We start from the raw sequence: 14,001 nt of genomic DNA on the forward strand, positions 1-14,001 counted from the left end.
CACTGAAACCTCCACAACCTCTTCCTTCCTCTCCCTGGCAGAAAACTGCACATTTCTCCTCTAACATATTTTCTATCTCCTTTCCTACTTTACTTTTCTCCTTAATGTGTGTCACTAATCCGGCACAGTTTTGTTTTCTTATTATCTGACTCTGCCACTAGACCACATCCCATGAGGGGAATGACTTTTACCTGTTTTGTTCCCTGCATACTCCCAGCACTTAGGACAGTGTTCAACAAGTATTTGCTCAGTGAATGAACAAGCAGAAGTTCTTGAGGCTCTGTCCTGTTTGTTGTTTCTACCGACTCTTGTTTGTGATGGTTTGTGTCTTTGTGTGGTCTCAGACTTTTGATTGTGAGCCATCCCTCCAGCAGGGCTTTTTCCTCCTTGTGAAAACTTCATGACAATGTCCTTTCTGAGGGGTTTCGAATTTCTATCTGTCAGGTACACCAGGTAGGTCTGCCAGATAAAATACAGGATACCCAGTTAAGTTTGAATTTCAGATAAAAAACAAATAATTCTTTAGTTCAAGTATGTCCTGTGCAATGGGACAGATTTATACTAAAAAAGTATTCATGTCCTTTAACTTTTATTTGCTAAATCTGGCAACCCTAATACCAGGAGTATCACCCACCCTGCACCGGTTTGTATTTTAACTTTTGGATTGGCGGTTCCTAGACTATACTGAAAGTTTAGACCCAAGCCTGTGTGCAGCACAGCCCCCTGGTTTTAATTCCTCAGGGGAGACTGCCCTTGTCACCCAGGGTCATTCATTCATCCTTTGTTGTCTTATTGGGCAGATTTTTTTAGGTTCACTCTTTCACTGTTCCTGCCATGCCTAACCCCAAATCTTGTTTCCTATCCCCTCCTGGAGGTTAAATACCCAGCATCTAAGGAAATGAAACCCTCCCCAACCCCAGGATGCCCAGAGCCTCAGCTCTAGTCAGTGCTTGTCACTCTACTTGTCAGTTTCTTCTTTGATTCTGATACCTGGGTATTTCCCTTTATTTCTTAAGATTAGCTGGGCCTTTTAAAGAATTCTGATTTTATTTTACTCAGGAATTCATAGACAGTTTTTCTTATCTAGTCTGCCATCTTGGAATAATACCTCCCCAACAGACAGAAGATATCATATTTTTTGCAAATATCACAGGCTTTAGAACCATATAGAACTCAGGTTTAACCTGGGATTTAATCTTTTTAAATACATGATTTCAGGCACATTATACTGGTGTTAAATTAAACAAGGAGGACATGAGACTGATGTGGCTCTAATGCCATGGCAGCCTAGGTAAGCAAACCAAAATCTAAGCCTGTAAATAACTCAAGGTTATGAAATGGAAAGCTAAGGACAACCAATCACAAATAGCGAACTAGTCTTTACGCTGTAGACAATCAAATAATTTCCTTTCTTTGCTTCCATACTTTCTCTAATAAGTCTTTCTTCTGGCTCCTTTGGTGGAGTGCTCCTAACTACTTCCAGCTTGTCTTTACCCAATTAGAATCCATAAATGCTCAAACAAACTCTTAAAAATTTTAATACGCCTCGGTGTATCTTTTTTTTTTTTTTTTTAAGAAGATGTTGCGAGTAGGAGTTTTAGTAATTTATTTATTTATTTTTGCTGTGTTGTGTCTTCGTTTCTGTGCGAGAGCTTTCTCTAGTTGTGGCAAGCAGGGGCCACTCCCTATCGTGGTGCGTGGGCCTCTCACCATCGCGACCTCTCGTTGCAGAGCACAGGCTCCGGACGCGCAGGCTCAGGAGCTGTGGCTCACGGGCTCAGTTCCTCCGCGGCATGTGGGATCCTTCCAGACCAGGGCTCGAACCCGTGTCCCCTGCATTAACAGGCAGACTCTCAACCACTGCACCACCAGGGAAGCCCAACCTCAGTGTATCTTTTAACACTGGTGATTTCTAAACCCACTTCTTAATCCCTAAAGTGGAAAGGATTATAAAAGGGCTGTTGGGGCTTCCCTGGTGGCGCAGTGGTTGAGAGTCCGCCTGCAGATGCAGGGGACACGGGTTCGTGCCCCGGTCCCGGAGGATCCCACATGCCGCGGAGCGGCTGGCCCCGTGAGCCATGGCCGCTGAGCCTGCGCGTCCGGAGCCTGTGCTCTGCAACGGGAGAGGCCGCAGCAGTGAGAGACCGCGCACCGCCAAAAAAAAAAAGGTGGGGGGGAGGCTGTTGTGAAGACTAATTATATCAGTGTTTTGCATAAACAGGTGATCAATAAATACTGCCTCCTTTTCTTTCTGCCCAATCTGAAGTCTAAATTGTCTTCCAACACCATTTCTTTTAGTCCTTTTCAAGTGGAGGCTGCCTTTTCTCTTCAACTATCCCACAATGCACACCTTCCTCCTGATTCCCACTTCCCCATCCACTCTCTTTCAGCCCCATGCAAAACTCTCTGCCTTTATGATACTCGTGCCGGCTAGCTCTACCACCTTTTCTTCTCCGTGTGTCCCCTAATATCTTCCAAGCCATTTTCCCCATTGACTGAGGACTGTCACCTAGCTCAATTCTCCGTTTTTCCTCTGTTAATCATGTTGAACAGTTCAGTGTCCAACATGGTCACTTGTATGATTTTTTGACATTTACTCTAGAAACCTGCAGTTCACTTAAACCACCTCCACACACGTCCACACTTGTTATCAGCAAGAACTCCAGCTCTGAAATCTTAATAATTCTGTCTCTGCTCAAAACCTCCAATTCTTCTGATTCCTCACCTTTTATACTACTTATTCATTGATCTCATTAAGAGATTTAATTTAATTTCTTTAATGCCTAGATCCAGTCATTTTCCTCTGGTTGCTAAGCTTTTTCAGTTGCCTCTTCTTCCCCATCCATCACTTGAACTGTCTTGTCTGGGCATTTTCACTCTATAGTCTCTCCTGGACTGCCAAACCTGAGGCCCCGACAACGTAAGTGCCCTTCAGGAAACCATCTTCACATCTCCATCACCGCAGCAGAAAAACACTGTGTAACTATTCACACAGGGGCTCTTACCAACTCCCAGTTTCCAATTTACCTGGGGCTCATTACTCCTCAACCCTTTCACTTATCTTGGATCCACTTCTTTTTCCATCTCTCAGCAGCTATTCCAAAGCAATGCCACTCCGCACAGTTTCCCTTTACTCTGAGATCTTGCCACCTCCTTCACCTAGGAAAGTCATTAAAATCAGATCCTACAACTACCTGTCCATCCCTCTTCCCACAAAAAGCTGTATCTACTCCAATCCTTCCCTCCTGTGTCGATGGAAAAGGTGTTTGAAACCTTCACCCACTGCCTCTCCCTCACCTCTGATTTCCCTCCAATTATTTCCATTTCCCTTATTTTCAACTTCTCCCTCTGAACTGGTATCTTCCTCTTGACCTATAAACTTGTTCAAATCTCACATATGTAAAGAACTCTCCCTTAATATCCCAAGCCCTTCTAATTACCTGTCCTCTTTCTTCCAAGAGCGATCTAAGCCTAGAATTTTCATATGCTTTATCTCCCATTCTTTTTTCTAATGGAATTTTTATTTTCTATAATAACCCTTTCCATTTGTTCAAGCCTTCTTTTGCATCCTTTCAGGGCATTTTAAATGGTCTTCATATTACTAGTACACATTTTTGGTTTAATTTATGCTTAGGTGTTTTTTGTTGTCATTGTAAATGATCCCACGCGCCTCCTTTTATATATCAAGAACCACTATGGCCCTAGTGGAAAAAAGCATGAATTCTGGGACTAGCCTGCCTGGGTTCAAATTCTGCTCTAGTTGTGTGACCAAGAAAATGTTATTTTACCTCCATCTGACTCCATTTCCTTATTTCTAAATGAAGATCATAATAGTATATACCTCATGGGGTTATGGTGAACACTGCAAGAGTTAATACATGTAAAACCTTTAGAACAGTGCCTGACCCACGATAAGCACTATGTTGGTATTAGCAGTTACAGACATATATATTTGAATATATAATTAATTTTTTGTCCTGATTGATTTGTTTACACACTGCTCCTTTACTAAATTCCTTATTTCTAGTAGTTTTTAGTTGATTTAGTTTTTTGGGAATGTGATCATGATGTCTGCAAATAGTGCTGATGCAACCTCCTTTAAAATACTTATATGTACATTTAATTCCTCCAGTGCCATATTAAATGCTTCTAGTATCTCCCTACTCAACATGATGCTGGCTTTGGGGCATACATTATGTTGGGGTATATGTTATTAGATTATGTCCCTTTTTTCCCCTCACCAAGAATGGGTATTGAATTTGACCAATGCCTTTTCAGCATCTATGGAATTAGAAGCAAATGATTTTCTTCCCTAGGATCCCTCTCTAGACCCAGCCAAATGATTAATTATACCAATAGATGCCCTAACATTAAACATTTGGTTATGGCATATGAGTCTATTAAACTGCTGCTGAATTCACAGTGATAACATTTTATTTAGAATTTTTGCATTAATATTCTTTTTCAAGATACCCTTTCAATTTTTTCTTTGTGCCAATCCTTATCAGGTTTTTTTAGCTTGACAAAAACAATTTAGAAGTTTTCTTCTCTTCCTAGGTTCTTCGCTTGCTAGGCATTAGAATTATCTGCCCTTTAAAGGTTTAGTAGTATTGCCCTGTGAAACTATATATTGGAGTAATTTGTCAGGGTTGGCAGCAATCTGACCATTTTTTTCCTAGAGAAATCTGTTTAGATTTTAAAACTTCAGTTTGGGTAAATTGTATTCTCTTAGAAAAGTTTTCAAATTTATTCATATGGAATTAAACAAAACAGTCTTTCGTTATCCTTTTAGTTCCCTCTGCTTTTATGGCTATTTCTCCCTTATTTCCTATTTTGTGCATTTGCCTTTAGTACTCTCCTTTTTATGACTGGTATAGCCAACAGTTTGTCTTTTTTCCCTGAAAAATCAGTTTTTAATTTTTTTTTTAGTTCTACTATTTTCCCACTTTCAGAAGCTGATAATCCACTTGTTACAGCCATAGGCAGAAGTAAAAATGCCCTTAACAATGGTGAGGATGACAATAGGAAGGCACCTAGTGACAATGACACTTCCCTGAATGTCACAAACATTGCTTACTAAAGAACTGGGAACCGTAGGCAGGCGCGCGCACACACACATACATACACACACACACAGAACATTCGTGTGGGGGAGGAAGGGGAATGCTATAGTCTCAAGGATGGAGGACTCTACTTGTAACCTCAGAAGTTCTTGCATTCTAACAGTCACTCAACTACAAAGAAACTATTTCTACTGAAATCCAGGGCAGGTCAACCATCATTTTTAAAAATCAAAACAGCTGGACTTCCCTGGTGGCACAGTGGTTAAGAATCCACCTGCCAATACAGCGGACACAGGTTCGAGCCCTGGTCCAGGAAGATCCCACATGCTGCGGAGCAACTAAGCCCATGTGCCACAACTACTGAGCCTGCACTCTAGAGCCAAAAGCCACAACTACTGAGCCCACATGCCACAACTACTGAAGCCTGCGTGCCTAGAGCCCATGCTCCACAACAAGAGAAGCCACTGCAATGAAAAGCCTGCGCACCACAACAAAGAGTAGCCCCTGCTGGCCACAACTAGAGAAAGCCCACGTGCAGCAATGAAGACCCAACGCAGCCAAAACATAAATAAATTCATTAATAAAAAAAAATCAAAACAGAATCAATCCTAGGCTTCATCAAACCTTGCACTATTTAAGAGAACTAAAAATAATTATTGGGAGAGCAAGACTGAAAAACCAACAATTTCATCTGTATTTCCCTTTTCCCTCTTTGAATATGGCCTATTAAAGATAAACCAAGAGATGGATTTGAGTTCTGCCTCTGACACTTACTAGGTGTGTGACCCTGGAAAGTAATATCTTTCCTAGTTCTCAGTTTGTTCATCCTCATAATAAACGTTATTTTTTTTTATAATCTTTATAAAGCCTTCCAGCTCTTAACAATAGGTGGCAGTAAAATATCACATTTGGAATCTTCTGCCCCCTGCTGGCATTTTAGCAAATTGCAAATTTTACCTTTCCAAAGCATTTACGTTCTGTTTTACGTTCTGTGTATCTAATTTTCCTTCTTATAGTCCATTCATCTATCATCCCTAGCCTATCAAAGGCTAAGGCTTTCTTTTATAACCAAATACCCTCTTTAACTTGAACTTTAAAACAATCTTGTTACTTTTGCTGTTTAAATCTTCCTTCTCTCCTAGTTTCTTTGAAAGTTTTTTTGCAATCTCCACTATTGTGAGGGACTTTTATAATTTTCTTATGGTTCTATTTTTACTTTATAAATTTTGAGGCTAGTTAAAATTGGCATATACAAGATTAGCATTATTTTCACATTGGAATGTGAAGTAGCAGGATACAAAATTAATATACAGAAATCTGTTGTATTTCTTTACACTAACAATGAAACATCAGAAAGAGGAAGTAAAAAAAAAAAAATCCCATTTAAAATCACATCAAAAAACCCAAAAAACCCAAAACCTAGGAATAAATTTAACCAAGCAGGTGAAAGACCTATAAGCAGAAAACTATAAAACATTGATAAAGGAAACTGAAGATGATTCAAAGAAATGGGAAGATATCTCATGCCCCTGGATTGGAATAATTAATATTGCTAAAATGGCTATACTACCCAAAGCAATCTACAGATTTACTTATTTTTTTATACAGTAGGTTCTTATTAGTCATCAATTTTATACACATCAGCGTATACATGTCAATCCCAATCGCCCAATTCATCACACCACCATCCCCACCCACCCACCGCTTTCCCCACTTGATGTCCATATGTTTGTTCTCTACATCTGTGTCTTTATTTCTGCCCTGCAAACCAGTTCATCTGTACCATTTTTCTAGATTCCACATATGTGCGTTAACATACGATATTTCCTTATTTCTTTCTGACTTACTTCACTCTGTATGACAGGCTCTATCTAGGTCCATCCATGTCTCTACAAATGACCCAATATCATTTCTTTTTATGGCTGAGTAATATTCCATTGTATATATGTACCACATCTTCTCTATCCATTTGTCTGTCGATGGGCATTTAAGATGCTTCCAGGACCTGGCTACAGTGCTGCAATGAACAATGGGGTGCAGGTGTCTTTGAATTATGGTTTTCTCTGTGTATATGCCCAGTAGTGGGATTGCTGGATCATATGGTAATTCTATTTTTAGTTTCTTAAGGAACCTCCATACTCTTTTCCATAGTGGCTGTATCAATTTACATTCCCACCAACAGTGCAAGAGGGTTCCCTTTTCTCCACACCCTCTGCAGCATTTGTTGTTTGTAGATTTTCTGATGATGACTATTCTAACCGGTGTGAAGTGATACCTCATTGTAGTTTTGATCTGCATTTCTCTAATAATTAGTGATGTTGAGCAGCTTTTCATGTGCACCTTGGCCATTTGTATGTCTTCTATGGGGAAATGTCTATTTAGGTCTTCTGCCCATTTTTTGACTGGGTTGTTTGTTTTTTCAATATTGAGCTGCATGAGCTGTTTTAATATTTTGGAGATTACTCCTTTGCTGATTCGTTTGCAAATATTTTCTCCCATTCAGAGGGTTGTCTTTTTGTCTTGTTTATAGTTTCCTTTGCTGGGCAAAAGCTTTTAAGTTTCATTAGGTCCCATTTGTTTATTTTTGTTTTTATTTCCATTATGCTAGGAGGTGGGTCAAAAAAGATCTTGCTGTGATTTATGTCAAAGAGTGTTCCTCCTATGTTTTCCACTAAGAGTTTTATAGAGTCTGGTATTACATTTAGGTCTTTAATCCATTTTGATTTTATTTTTTCTGTATGATGTTAGGGAGTGTTCTAATTTCATTTTTTTACATGTAGCTGTCCAGTTTTCCCAGCACCACTTATTGAAGAGACTGTCTTTTCTCCATTGTATATCCTTCCTTTGTCATTAGTTGACCAGAGATGTGTGGCTTTACCTCGGGGCTTTCTATCCTGTTCCATTGATCTATATTTCTGTTTTTGTGCCAGTACCATACAGTTTTGATTACTGTAGCTTTGTAGTATTAGTCTGAAGTCAGGGAGCCTGATTCCTCTAGCTCCGATTTTTTCCCTCAAGATTGCTTTGGCTATTCGGGGTCTTCTGTGTTTCCATACAAATTTTAAGATTTTTTGTTCTGGTTCTGTGAAAAATGCAATTGGTAATTTGATAGGGATTGCACTGATCTCTGGACTGCATTGGGTAATATATTCATTTTCACAATATTGATTCTTCCAATCCAAGAACATGGTATATCTCTCCATCTGTTTGTGTCATCTTTGATCTCTTTCATCAGTGTCGTATAGTTTTCCGAGTACACGTCTTTTACCTCCTTAGGTAGGTTTATTCCTAGGTATTTCATTCTTTTTGTTGCAATGGTAAATGGGATTGTTTCCTTAATTTCTCTTTCTGATATTTTGTTGTTAGTGTATAGGAATGCAAGAGATTTCTGTGCATTAATTTTGTATCCTGCAACTTTACCAAATTCACTGATCTAGTAGTTTTCTGGTGGCATCTTTAGGATTCTCTAAGTATAGTATCATGTCATCTGCAAACAGTGATAGGTTTACTTCTTCTTTTCCAATTTGTATTCCTTTTATTTCTTTTTCTTCTCTGATTGTTGTGGCTAGGATTTCCAAAACTACGTTGAATAACAGTGGCAAGAGTGGACATCCTTGTCTTGCTCCTGATCTTAGTGGAAATGGTTTCAGTTTTTCACCATTGAGAATGATGTTTGCTGTGGGTTTGTCATATACAGCCTTTATTAGGCTGAGGTAGGTTCCCTCTATGCCCACTTTCTGGAGAGTTTTTATCATAAATGGGTGTTGAATTTTGTCAAAAGCTTTTTCTGCATCTATTGAGATTATATGGTTTTTATTCTTCAGTTTGTTAATATGGTTTATCACATTGATTGATTTGCGTATATTGAAGAATCCTCGCATCCCCAGGATAAATCTCACTTGCTCATGGTGTATGATCCTTTTAATGTATTGTTGGATTCTGTTTGCTAGTATTTTGTTCAGGACTTTTGCATCTATATTCATCAGTGATATTGGTGTGTAATTTTCTTTTTTTGTAGTATCTTTGTCTGGTTTTGGTATCGGGGTGATGGTGGCCTCATAGAATGAGTTTGGGAGTGTTTCTTCCCTTGCAATTGTTTGGAAGAGTTTGAGAAGGATGGGTGTTAGCTCTTCTCCAAATGTTTGATAGAATTTACCTGTGAAGCCATCTGGTCCTGGACTTTTGTTTGTTGGAAGATTTTTAATCACAGTTTCAATTCCATTACTTGTGATGATGGGTCTGTTCATATTTTCTATTTCTTCATGGTTCAGTCTTGGAAGGTTATACCTTTCTAAAATTTGTCCATTTCTTCCAGGTTGTCCATGTTATTGGCATAGAGTTGCTTGTAGTAGTCTTGTGATGCTTCGTATTTCTGTGGTGTCCATTGTAACTTCTCCTTTTTCATTTCTAATTTTATTGATTTGAGTCCTCTCCCTCTTTTTCTTGATGAGTCTGGCTAAAGGTTTATCAATTTTGTTTATCTTCTCAAAGAACCAGCTTTTAGTCTTATTGATCTTTGCTATCGTTTTATTTGTTTCTATTTCGTTTATTTCTGCTCTGACTTTTATGATTTCTTTCCTTCTACTTTCAGTTTTGTTTGTTCTTCTTTCTCTAGTTCCTTTAGGTGTAAGGTTAGATTGTTTATTTGAGATTTTTCTTGTTTCTTGAGGTAGGATTGTATTGCTATAAACTTCTCTCTTAGAACTGTTATTGCTGCATCCCATAGGTTTTGGATTGTCGTGTTTTCATTGTCATTTGTCTCTAGGTATTCTGTGATTTCCTCTTTGATTTCTTCAGTGATCTCTTGGTTATTTAGTAATGTATTGTTTAGCCTGCATGTGTTTGTGTTTTTTATGGTTTTTTCCCCATAATTTATTTCTAATCTTACAGCGTTTGGTCGGAAAACATGCTTAATATGATTTCAATTTCCTTAAATTTACCAAGGCTTGATTTGTGACCCAAGATGTGATCTATCCTGGAGAATGTTCCATATGCACTTGAGAGAAAGTGTAATCTGCTGTTTTTGGATGGAATGTCCTATAAATATCAATTAAATCTATCTGGTCTATTGTGTCATTTAAAGCTTGTGTTTCCTTATTAATTTTCTGTCTGGATGATCTGTCCATTGATGTAAGTGAGGTGTTAAAGTCCCCCACTATTATTGTGTTACGGCCAATTTCCTCTTTTATAGCTGTTAGCATTTGCCTTAGGTGCTCCTATGTTGGGTGCATATATAATTGTTATATCTTCTTCTTGGATTGATCCCTTGATCATTATGTAGTGTCCTTCCTTGTCTCTTGTAACATTCTTTACTTTAAAGTCTATTTTATCTGATATGAGTAGTGCTACTCCAGCTTTCTTTTGATTTCCATTTGCATGGAATATCTTTATCCATCCCCTCACTTTCAGTCTGTATGTGTCCCTAGGTCTGAATTGGGTCTCTTGTAGACAGCATATATATGGGTCTTGTTTTTGTATCCATTCAGTGAGCCTGTGTCTCTTGGTTGGAGCATTTAGTCCATTCACATTTAAGGTAATTATCAATATGTATGTTCCTATTACTATTTTCTGAATTGTTTTGGGTTTGTTTTTGTAGGTCCTTTTCTTCTCTTGTGTTTCCCATTTAGAGAAGTTCCTTTAGCATTTGTTGTAGAGCTGGTTTGGTGGTGCTGAATTCTCTTAGCTTTTGCTTGTCTGTAAAGCTTTTGATTTCTCCACTGAGTCTGAATGAGATCCTTGCCGGGTAGAGTAATCTTGGTTGTAGTTTCTTTCCTTTTATCACTTTAAATATATCATGCCACTGCCTTCTGGCTTGTAGAGTTTCTGCTGAGAAATTAGCTGTTAACATTATGGGAGTTCCCTTGTATGTTATTTGTCGTTTTTCCCTCCCTGCTTTCAATAATTTGCCTTTGTCTTTAATTTTTGTCAATTTGATTACTATGTGTCTTGGTGCGTTTCTCCTTGGGTTTATCGTGCCTTGGACTCTCTGTGCTTCCTGGACTTGGGTGGCTACTTCCTTTCCCATGTTAGGGAAGATTTCAACTATAATCTCTTCCAATATTTTCTCAGGTCTTTCTCTCTCTCTTCTCCTTCTGGGACCCCTATAATGCGAACCTTGGTATGTGTAACGTTGTCCCAGAGGTCTCTTATGCTGTCTTCATTTCCTTTCATTCTTTTTTCTTTATTCTGTCCTGTGGCAGTGAATTTCACCAATCTGTCTTCCAGGTCACTTATCCGTTCTTCTGCCTCAGTTATTCTGCTATTGATTCCTTCTAGTGCAGTGTTCATTTCAGTTATTGTACTGTTCATCTCTGTTTGTTTGTTCTTTAATTATTCTAGGTCTTTGTTAAACATTTCTTGCATCTTTTCGATCTTTGCCTCCTTTCTTTTTCTTTGGTCCTGGATCATCTTCACTATCATTATTCTGAATTCTTTTTCTGGGAGGTTGCCTATCTCCACTTCATTTAGTTGTTTTTCTGAGGTTTTAATCTTATTCCTTCATCTGGTACATAGTCCTCTGCCTTTTCATTTTGTCTGTCTTTCTGTGAATGTGGTTTTCGTTCCACAGGCTGCAGGACTGTAGTTCTTCTTGCTTCTGCTGTCTGCCCTCTGGTGGATGAGGCTATGTAAGAGGCCTGTGCCAGCTTCCTGATGGGAAGGACTCGTGGTGGGTAGACCTGGGTGTTGCTCTGCTGGGCAGATCTGAGTAAAACTTTAATATGCTTGTCTGCTGATGGGTGGGGCTGCGTTCCCTCCCTGTTCGTTGTTTGGCCAACTCCAGGAGGGCTCACACCAAGGAGTACTTCCCAGAACTTCTGCTGCCGGTGTCCTTGTCCTCGCAGTGAGCCAGAGCTGCCCCCCGCCTCTGCAAGAGACCCTCCAACACCAACAGGCAGGCCTGGCTCAGTCTCCTATGGGGTCAGTGCTCCTTCCCCCTCAGTCCCGATGTGCACACTACCCTGTGTGTGCCCTTCAAGAGTGGAGTCTCTGTTTCTCCCAGTCATGTCAAAGTCCTGCAATCAAATTCCGCAAGCCTTCAAAGTCTTATTCTCTGGAAATTCCTCCTCCCATTGCCAGACACCCAGGTTGGGAAGCCTGACATGGGGCTCAGAACCTTCACTCCAGTGGGTGGACCTCTGTGGTATAACTGTTCTCCAGTTTGTGAGTCACCCACCCAACGGTTATGGGATTTGATTTTATTGTGATTGCACCCCTCCTACTGTCTCATTGTGGCTTTCCCTTTGTCTTTGGATGTGGGGTATCCTTGCTGAGTTCCAGTGTCTTCCTGACGATGACTGTTCAGCAGTTAGTTGTGATTCTTGTGCTCTTGCAAGAGGGAGTCAATCTACAGATTTAATGCGATCCCTATCAAAATACCCATGACATTTCTCAAAGAACTGGAATAAATAATACTAAAATTTATACGGAACCACAAAAGACCCAGAAAGTCAAAACAACTGTGAGGAAAAAGAACAAAGCTGGAGGCATAATCATTCCAGACTTCAGACAATACTACAAAGCTACAGTAATCAAAACAATACTACAAAGCTACAGTAATCAAAACAGTGTGGTGTTGGTACAAAAACAGACATATAGATCAACGGAAAAGAACACAGAGCCCAGAAATAAACCCACGCACCTATGGTCAATTGATCTACGCCAAAGGAGGCAAGAATATACAATGAAGAAAAGACAGTCTCATCAACAAGTGGTGCTAGGAAAGCTGGATAGCTACATGTAAATCAGTGAAATTAGAACCTCTCATCACACCACATGCAAAACTAAACTCAAAATGGTTTGTCATGACACCATAAAACTCCTAGAAGAGAATATAGACAAAACATTCTCGGACATAAATCATAGCTGTATTTTCTTAGATCAGTTTCCCAAGGCAAAAGAAATAAAAGCAAAAATAAACAAATTGGACCTAATCAAACTTAAAAGCTTTTGCACAGCAAACGAAACCATTAACAAAAGAAAAAGACAACATATGGAATGGGAGAAAATATTTGCAAACAATACGACTGACATTAGTATCCAAAATATATACAAATAGCTCATACAACTCAATATCAAAAAAACAAACAACCCAATCAAAAAATGCACAGAAGTAAGTAGACATTGCTCCAAAGAAGATACAGACAGTTCCCCAAAGAAGACATTCAGATGGCCAACAGGCACATGAAAAGATGCTCAACTTTGCTAATTATTAGAGAAATGCAAATTAAAACCACAATGAGGTATCACTTCACACCAGTCAGAATGGATGTCATCAAAAAGTGTACAAATAATAAATGCTGGAGGGTGTGGAGAAAAGGAAACCCTCCTACACTCTTGGTAGAAATGTAAATTGGTGCAGCCACTATGGAAAACTGTATGGAGGTTCCTTAAAAAACTAAAAGTAGAGCTACCATATGATCCAGCAATCCCACTCCTGGGCATGTATCCAGAAAAGATGAAAACTCTAATCTGAAAAGATACATGCACCCCAATGTTCATAGCGGCATTATTTACAATAGCCAAGACATGGAAACAACCCAAGGCCCATCAACAGACGACTGGTTTAAGAAGATGTGGTATATGTCTACAATGGAATACTACCAAGCCATAAAAAAGAATGAAATATTGCTATTTGCAACAACATGAAACAACCTAGGGAATATTATATTAAGGGAAGTCAGACATAGAAAGATAAATATATGATATCACTTAAATATGAAATCTAAAAAATAATACAAATGAATCTATCTACAAAACAGAAACAGACTCAAAGACATAGAAAACAAACTTATGGTAATCAAAGGGGAAAGGAGGGGGGAGGGATAAATTAGAAGTATGGAATTAACAGATACAAGTTACTATACATAAAACAGATAAACAACAAGGATTTATTGTATAGCAGAGGGAACTATATTCAATATCTTTTAACAACCTGTAG

The sequence above is a fragment of the Grampus griseus genome (genome assembly GCF_964374135.1).
Source record: "Grampus griseus genome assembly, chromosome: 13".
NCBI lineage: Eukaryota > Metazoa > Chordata > Mammalia > Artiodactyla > Delphinidae > Grampus > Grampus griseus.